The sequence below is a fragment of a genome, unplaced genomic scaffold (genome assembly GCF_019419815.1).
Source record: "Pyrus x bretschneideri cultivar Hongxiangsu unplaced genomic scaffold, Pyrus_bretschneideri_v1 Contig37, whole genome shotgun sequence".
NCBI classification, from domain to species: domain Eukaryota; kingdom Viridiplantae; phylum Streptophyta; class Magnoliopsida; order Rosales; family Rosaceae; genus Pyrus; species Pyrus x bretschneideri.
This window is the reverse complement of record NW_025999690.1, coordinates 209347-217718: the sequence shown is the minus strand read 5'-3', so window position 1 is coordinate 217718 and position 8372 is coordinate 209347. Positions and strand designations below refer to the sequence as shown.

General features: G+C 34.5%; 1 pseudogene; it reads left to right on the top strand.

Moving 5' to 3' along the window:
• The first annotated feature begins 4411 nt into the window (after positions 1-4411).
• LOC103946527 lies at positions 4412-7216 on the top strand (annotated as a pseudogene).
• Positions 7217-8372: the final 1156 nt, after the last annotated feature.

Genomic DNA, 8372 nt, shown 5'->3' with positions numbered 1-8372 from the left:
CATACAATTCAAGTTTGAGTTGTTGGAATTTTTAGGTGTTTCTTTTCCTTGATTTCAATGTTTAATTTCAATTCTCTTTGTTTTGTGTGTATGAGGAACTAAACCCCCCCTTGGCTAGGGGGGGATTCGAAATACATGTTTATGCTTGCAATATGATTTGATTACTTCCAATTGCGTTTCATAAGTTGTGAATTCAATTTACTTGTCTATGTGAATTACATTGATTTGTGTGTGTTGGTTGAGAGTGCACGCTTAATTATCATGCATAAATTGGATGCTAGGATATAAGGAAATTTCACCTAATCGTTATGGAATTATATTCACAAGTAGTAAAGGTTGATGATCTCAATCGCGTTAAGTAAATTCTTGGCATAAGTTTCATGTAATCATAGTAACAAGTGCTTCGTCAACGCTTATGGTTTTCATAGAACTTAATGATTCTTGCTTGTATCTCTATTATGCAATCATGTAGGGGACTTGTGGGGAATGTTTTGGGTTGTCGTATGCAATCATCCAATTCAATAACATTAGGAAAATCTGAGGGTTAATTAGTGCAATTCACGGTTAATCTGGGGCGTTGAGAATTCATGGTCTATTGAAAAGCAATTAGAAATCGTTTTGTGTGCAAGTGTGACATGTGTGGAGAAGAACCCTCTAGCTAGCATTTCATCCATATTTTCATCAAATTCATCTTTACAATCTGTTTGAATTACATTCTGTGCATTTTATTTAATTTTGTCAAAAACTCAATCCCCTTTTGCTTTAGTGTCCAACTTAGTTAGAAAGTGTCTTAGTTTGTGTTTTTAAGTGTTTTGATTCATTTTATTACCCAATTTCGTCCAAAGTAGTCAAAGTGCTCAAAACTGCCCAGAAAGTGTTTTTAAGGCTGTTTTGAGTGTTTTGGGTGCTGTTTGAGTCTTTTGGTTTGTTTTAGTGTTTTAAGTGTTTAGTTTTGCATTCTTTGAGTCTAGTTCAGTGTTTTAAACTTTATTTTACGTTTTTGAGTCAGTTTCCAAGTGATTTTGCAATCCCTCCTAATCCCCGGTTAAGAACGATCCCTACTTATACTTATACTACAATTGTCACAAGAGGGTTTTAATTTGTGTGCGTATAATTCTCACATCAGACTTTTTGGGGTTGGGATTGGGATTTTCAGGAATTTTTTCCAGCCCTACAAATTTTAGTCGAACTTATATAAACAAACGTAATAAGCCCTTATCATCATCAACTTTGGTCGACACCCTATTTACCAGTTTCCAATACGCATTACCTATTTCCAAAATACGAATTATCGATTAATAGTATGCAAATCTTAAAATATATATTAAGCTCATGAATAACAATATTGTCGAAACCCAATTTGTGCACCTTTGTAAGCAACGGTTGAGTACAATCTATGTAATCTTGAGCAACCTGCAAAACAATGAATGATCTTAATCTCAAGCAGTGGGCAGTATAGATTGTGTTACTATAGATGAATCCTAGATGAGTGTATTTATATTGTGGGAGAGAGACATTTTTAGGATAGAATCCTAGAGGATATCTAGTAAGTACATATTGCATCATCTTAAGAGTTGTGATTACTTGTGGCGCACGCCATCCCTAAATTATAGGGACTCCAAGACTTATACGATCTGTTTGTGTCCATATCCAAATCAAGTCTCGTGTCTTGCGGAACAAGCATGGTCATCCAGCAGAGCGACTCCACCTATTGCCCTAGAGTAGAGTGATGGTGGCACCCTGCTCCATTTGTACAGCTCTACCCTGAGCTGGCGAGTTCATGACAAGACTTATGAGGTAACTGTATTCAAATCAACCTTACTTCAGCCCTAGAAAATCATGGTCCCACAAATATCATGAATAACAATATTGGAGCTATCAAAACGATTCATCATCAAGAATTGAATAGTATAAGATAGAATGATCTTTTATCCATACTAAACTCAAAATTTAATTCCTAATATTTTTTTTGAAAAAAAAAAGGTAAACGCAAGTGCAAGATTTCGCCTTTTATTTTAGTATTATTTTTCGAATGGAAATCAAAACACTGTCATTAATGAATTTTTTTTGTGCGAGTAGAAGACGACAAAAGCGAGCTACTGAGGAAATAGACGAAATACCAAACGAAAAAAAATATTAGGAAACTTTAACGAAAAACTTCCGGTACTGTTCACTTTAACGAAAAACCACATTTTTACACTAAAAAGTCAATCATAGTACTATTCACTTTACCCTTTATTTTGTCTTTATCGTTTAAACTCAAAGTTTTCAAGCCCTTTTCATTAGTTTTCCTAATATATTATCCAAAAAATAAAGAAACTTTTGCAATAAACAATCACAAGTAAATCATTTAATTGACACGTAGAACAATTTTAGTTTCTTGTATGGAAGAAGAAGAAGAAGAAGAAGAAGAAGAAGAAGAACAATTTTAGTTTCTTGTATGGAAGAAGAAGAAGAAGAAGAAGAAGAATATATTATCGAAGAAGAAGAAGAAGAATATATTATCCAAAAAATAAAGAAACTTTTGCAATAAACAATCACAAGTAAATCATTTAATTGACACGTAGAACAATTTTAGTTTCTTGTATGGAAGAAGAAGAAGAAGAAGAAGAAGGGGAGAAAGAGACAGATTGGGAAGTGAAGAAGGTGGGGTGAGGTGGAAGGGTGAGAAAGAAGACAGAGATCGAATTTGTGAGTGCGTTTAATGCAAGGAAATTTGTCGTTCAACTTGCAAATTTAGCCGATACAACTGATAACATTCAAATTTTTTTTTAATTTCAGTATTTGAATTTAGTAATTCGAATGTTTCTTTTATTAGTTTTAATAGAGGGAAAAAAGGAAATGAAGAAAGATAGAGCATTTAACATTAATGTTAGGGATATTAAAATTGTAAACTAAATTAGAAAACTAAATGAGGTGTTACTAATAAAAAATGAGCACTTTTATCAACGATGAAGTAATAATCTAATTACCAACCTCAATGTCATTTAGTTTACAAAATTTAATCTATAAATTTAGTCTATCTAGTATTACTCTTCACCAAATAAGCCAACCCAAATGAGTAAGTTTTCTAGGGAAGAGAGAGAGAGAGAGAGAGAGAGAGAGTTTTTGAGGAGAGAGAGGGACTTTTTGAGAGGGGAGAGAGAGAGAGAGGAAGGCATGTAGAATTCAAAGCTTACAGCAAAACCCATTTCTTAGTTTCCAATCACTTTCACCATATATTATCTCAAAGCCAAAGGTGTCTCCTCTCCCTAACTCCCTGATTTCCTGTAAATTTCATGACTTTTTTTTCCTTTTTCTAGACATGGGTTTGTTTTATTTTGTGTCAACTTCAATGGTTTATATTTACTGTATGTTAGTGAGCCTCTGGTTTGGTTGCATGTGGAGCTTAAGATGGTGAGGCTGATCTTGTAGTGCTTTTACTGGGTTCAAGTGAAGGATTTCTTATTTCGCTAAGACTTGTTTTTTATATCATTTTTCTTTTGATAATTATTTTGGGTAAAGATTTTAAACTCATATGTTTTGCTGATTTTACAGATATTCCTGTTCTTGGATTTTTTTTTTTAGTAGAATTTATGTTCTTTGATTGTTTAATTGCATGTATAAAATGGTTTCCTATTTGAGGATGGGAGTTTCTAAAAATCATGGAGCTTTTTGTGGTGCTTTTCACTTCATACTTAGTGTAAATGTTTGATTTGATTACTTAATTTATAGAATCAAAAGAATTCTGTAAATGTAGTGATTTGATTGGTGTTGTCTTCCTTGCTTTTTATGTAGTTGAGTGAAAGTTAATTTAGGATGGACCATGTACATTGAGTTTCTGTGTTTTATGAATGATCCGAATTAGTACTGTGGTTTAAAAATAATCACTACCCCGCCACATTAGCCGTGATAATTGCTCGGCCCTTATAGTGAGTGCTAATTGATAGGACAGAGGTCTTGTTATCAGTATCTTTGTTCAGTCAAGTAATTTTCTATTTGATTAAATAGTGAAGCATCAACACGTGCATAAAATAAGTGTAGAGGAGATGAAAATGCTTTGTTGGATGTGTATCGAGAAATGACAAGATTAGGAATGAGGATATGCGATATGACTTAGGAGTAGCCGAAATTGAAGATAAGATGAGAGAAAATCGGTTAAGGTGGTTTGGACATGTGAAATGAAGACCTACAGATGCTCTGGTTAGAATATGTGATTACCAGACATATGCTTAGGGCCAAAGGGGTAGAGGAAGACCTAGGAAGACTTATGAAGATTTGGAAGGAGACTTTAAGAGAAGACTTGGACTACTTGGATTTAAAGGATTCATATAGCTGATCCACTAAGTGTGATAAGGCTTTGTTGTTGTTGTTGTTGTTGTTGTTGTTGTTCTTTCCTCTTGAATTGATTTCATTATCACAATTGTTCAGTGCATATAAAAAGTAAAATAGTTACTAAAGTTTGGTGCTGTACTTTTTTACTTGGGTAGCATTTTGACAGGTTGAAATTCTTGGTTGTTGATGAGTCCGTCATTTAAGTGAACCTTCAGGTTTTTCACTTAAACATATTTGAAGATCTATGAAGCTTCAACACCACATTTTTTTAGACGAGCCTAAGTAGTTGTTTTAGAAAATGCAGAATTGGGCCAAGAAAAACTCTTGTTTTGGTTCTGCCCACTCAACGTTTCCATTCGTTGTTGGATCTTCATCTTGGGAGAAATCTACTATCACACATGTCCAACACCCATCTACCTCCACAAGTTTAATCTAGAAGATGGGCGTGCCACTATATAATTATCACAACAGTAAGCAATCTGGAATTAAATTTCAAGATCAGGATTCTTCCTCAACTCATTCAACAAGTCAAACTCTCTCTGGAGTGAATAGTATGAAAGAAGATAACCCCTGTGTGCAAGGCATAGATTCAATACAATCAGGTTGATGTATCTGTTGTCCCATATTTTTGTTCCCTTTTATCTTTCCCCTTCAGTTAATGCTTTTATCGAACTATTGTTAATGTACCATTTGGAGTAATCCAATCATGACTTGGACCTTATGTATTAGGCTTTTACTATGGTCAGAAAATGCACACACACCTTACGCGTGATCGGCCATATCACTTCTCTTCATAAGTTAATATTATGCTTCTTATCAATTTGCCAAAACATATCAATGCGGTCGGACTTGGCATACCAAGATAGTCATTGGAGAACTTCCCCAAATAAATACATTGTTCTTCACATTGATTACTTTGTTACCAGACGAGATCAATATCTTATTTGGTTTCTCTTGTTCTTGGTACAGGATATAATGAAACATAAGGGATGCCTGTTGAGGGCCATATGAAATCATTATCACCAATGGCAAATCAGGGCTTTAATTTCCCATCACAAATTGATTTTAGTTGTTCAATTGTAAGTTGTTACCTGCCTATGTTTTTTCTGGTTCCAAATGGAGGTGGGAATCTTATACTTTTCTGGTTACTAATTCAAGGTCATATTCTTTTCCACTCTGAGCCATACATAGGTAGCTTATTGGCTACTGCTTCTGGGCCACAAGATGCGGTAAGTGCTTATACCAATAGATCATCTTTACTTCGTGGTGTTTGTTTTGATAGTGTGTTAGCACTTTCGGATATTTGCCAACTTAAATTATATCAGTAGAGCCCGCAAAAGTTGGTTGGTTCTTGTAGAACTTGCTAATTACTTAAGGTAATGAATGAAAGTAACCATGAAGACGAAGGAAGCACATATAATAGATTACTTCTATTTTCAGGAGATTCAAAACATGAAAATCATTCTTGGAGGAAGTTTCAAATGGCTAATTTTCCAATTATGCTACAGATGCTACAACAGTAGGTTCCTTTAACCAACTTTGAGGATAAATTAATAATCAAGTCTTCTTTCATTATGGTTGTTGCATCCTCAATACTACCAAAACGAGAATAAAAGAAACTTTGGAGTTTTATATACGATAATGTTCATAAGCCTATCACTAAAAACCCTTCATTCTTTTTTCACCATGTGATAGCTATGTATCTGTCTTAACTAGGTAGGAGAAAACTCGTCAGAAATATTTTTGAGTCTGTTTATCCACATAGCACCTTCCTAGGCATCTTGTCATGCAAGTTTTTTAATGCCAATGTAACAGACAATTCGATATTCTTAAAGTAAGGTTGCAATGTATCTTTCCCATCTCTTATATTCTGGGATTCTGCATTACTCTTTCTCCTTTGCTCTTACTCTTTTCTAATCTCTTTATGGTACTAAAGTTTCTTCTTGCTTATCTATTAACCCTAGGTTAGATCTTTATGAAGTTGAATCTTCGGGGGATAGATGCAAAACGAAGTGGGCTTAATCTTGAAGATCTATTCTTGTGAGGGTCAAAATACAAAAGTTGCAAGATTTGATATATAATTTAGTGGTATTGATACATATTCTGATTCTTTTTTTCCATTAGTTGAATTGTGACTCGAAAATTCACCACTTCTCTGGTGGTTTTTCATAAAATGTGCCTATTTTGTTTCCTTATTATGAGATATTTACCATGTAAATGTCTCTAGATTCATCATCCCCAGGTGTTGGGAATAACTCCTAATAGGGTTCCCTTGCCTCTTGATCTAACAAAAAATGAACCTATATATGTAAACGCTAAACAGTACCGTGCAATTCTTCGGAGGAGGCAATTTCGCGCTAAGCTTGAAGCTCAGAACAAACTCATCAAAGTTCATAAGGTATATGAAGGTTTGAAATTGATTTGTACTTTTTTTTACTGGTTTTCACTAAGGAAAAGCCTTTATGAAATATATGCAGCCGTATTTTCATGAATCTCAGCATGTTCATGCATTGAAGAAGGCTAGAGGATCTGGTGGACGTTTTCTCAACAAGAAGAAGGTGAAAGATTCCAAGCCTAACACCTTAAACCATAGAGTGAATGCTTCAGACGTTGCTGTCGAAAATACAGTTCACGAACCTAACAACTATAGAGATGGTGCTTCCATTACCTCTTGCTCTGAAGTCACAAAGACTTCCAACAGTGGTGATAAATTTCCGCGACAAGACTTCAGGTTCTCTGGCTACCCCTCTCACATTGGCGGGACCATGTAACTTTCTTTTGTTGATTTGTGCAGTTGCGGGAACCAGCACCATCTTTCCATCCTCTAGTGAAGAATCATCATTCAGTCTGTGTTCAGTATTCTGTTGGAGAACACGACATCAATTGTTCCCTCGGGAAGTCATCCTTGGCTCAATTAAAGTTTCCTTTTGAATTTCCTCAGGAAGTCATCCTTGGCTCTAATTTCTTCAGGAAATCATCCTCGGCTTAGTTTCTTTTCCTGGTGTTCAATTATCATCATTGTTAACCTTTACATCCCGTATTTAACCTCTATCGATCGATTTCCCATTTAGTTTTCGGGCAAATACAAAGCATTAAGCATGCATGAGGAAGTATGATTAAATTGGAACATGGTTGGTAAGAACTGAAAAGAACATAATTCTCTTGTGTGTGAGGATTGATATTTGGTTTTAAAGATTTTATGTGTCTATATGTGATGATGAACTATAAAAGCTGTGTTGAAAGAGCACAAGTTTTCTAAATCGGTGTTCTTTTTTCTTTCCATCTTTTGGCTAAGTCCAAAGGTTTTCTAGTTATAAATTCTTGATCACTACTATACATAGCAAATCTCTTGCCTTTTTGCATACTAGTTTCGGCCACTTTGCTCCGTTGTAGTTAAAACCAGAAACAAAACAAATCGAGGGCTTTGTAGCTTAAGCGGTTAAAAGCGTTTTAGCAATTCCTAAAGCATCAAAGCTATTTTATTCAGAAAAAACAATGAAAGGTTCCTTTGCGGCTTTAAGATGAACCTTGATGCATACAACCATGACATAGAAAGTAGCAATATCATATCATATATGAGGTCCAGTTTGACCAGGAAGTTTGCTTTATATAAAGAAAAAAGAAAGATTCAAATGTCATGGAAAACCAGGTTATGACCTTGCCATGGTCAAATCTGGTCATGGTAGTAAGTGTTATGGACTCATAATTGCACTATCATGTGACTTTAGAAAATGCAAGTGTACTAAATTAGGGACCAAAACAGAACACAACCTAAACCCACAACCAAAAAAAAGAAAAAGAAAAAAAGGCTAAGAACACAATTGATTTGTGCTCTTTTCATTTTTTTTGGACACAAATGCATATTTTGTGCTTTTTACATTTCGTTGAACACTATCTCAAATGTGCCCTTTAAATAAAAAGACACATTAGTCTTTGCTGAAAAAGAAAAATAGAAACGTGTATTTGTGCCTACTAAAATTAAAACATAAAACTTCGTGTTCAACTTGCGTGTGTTCTTTTAATGTTAGAAATGAAGATTTTTGATTAATTACAATGAC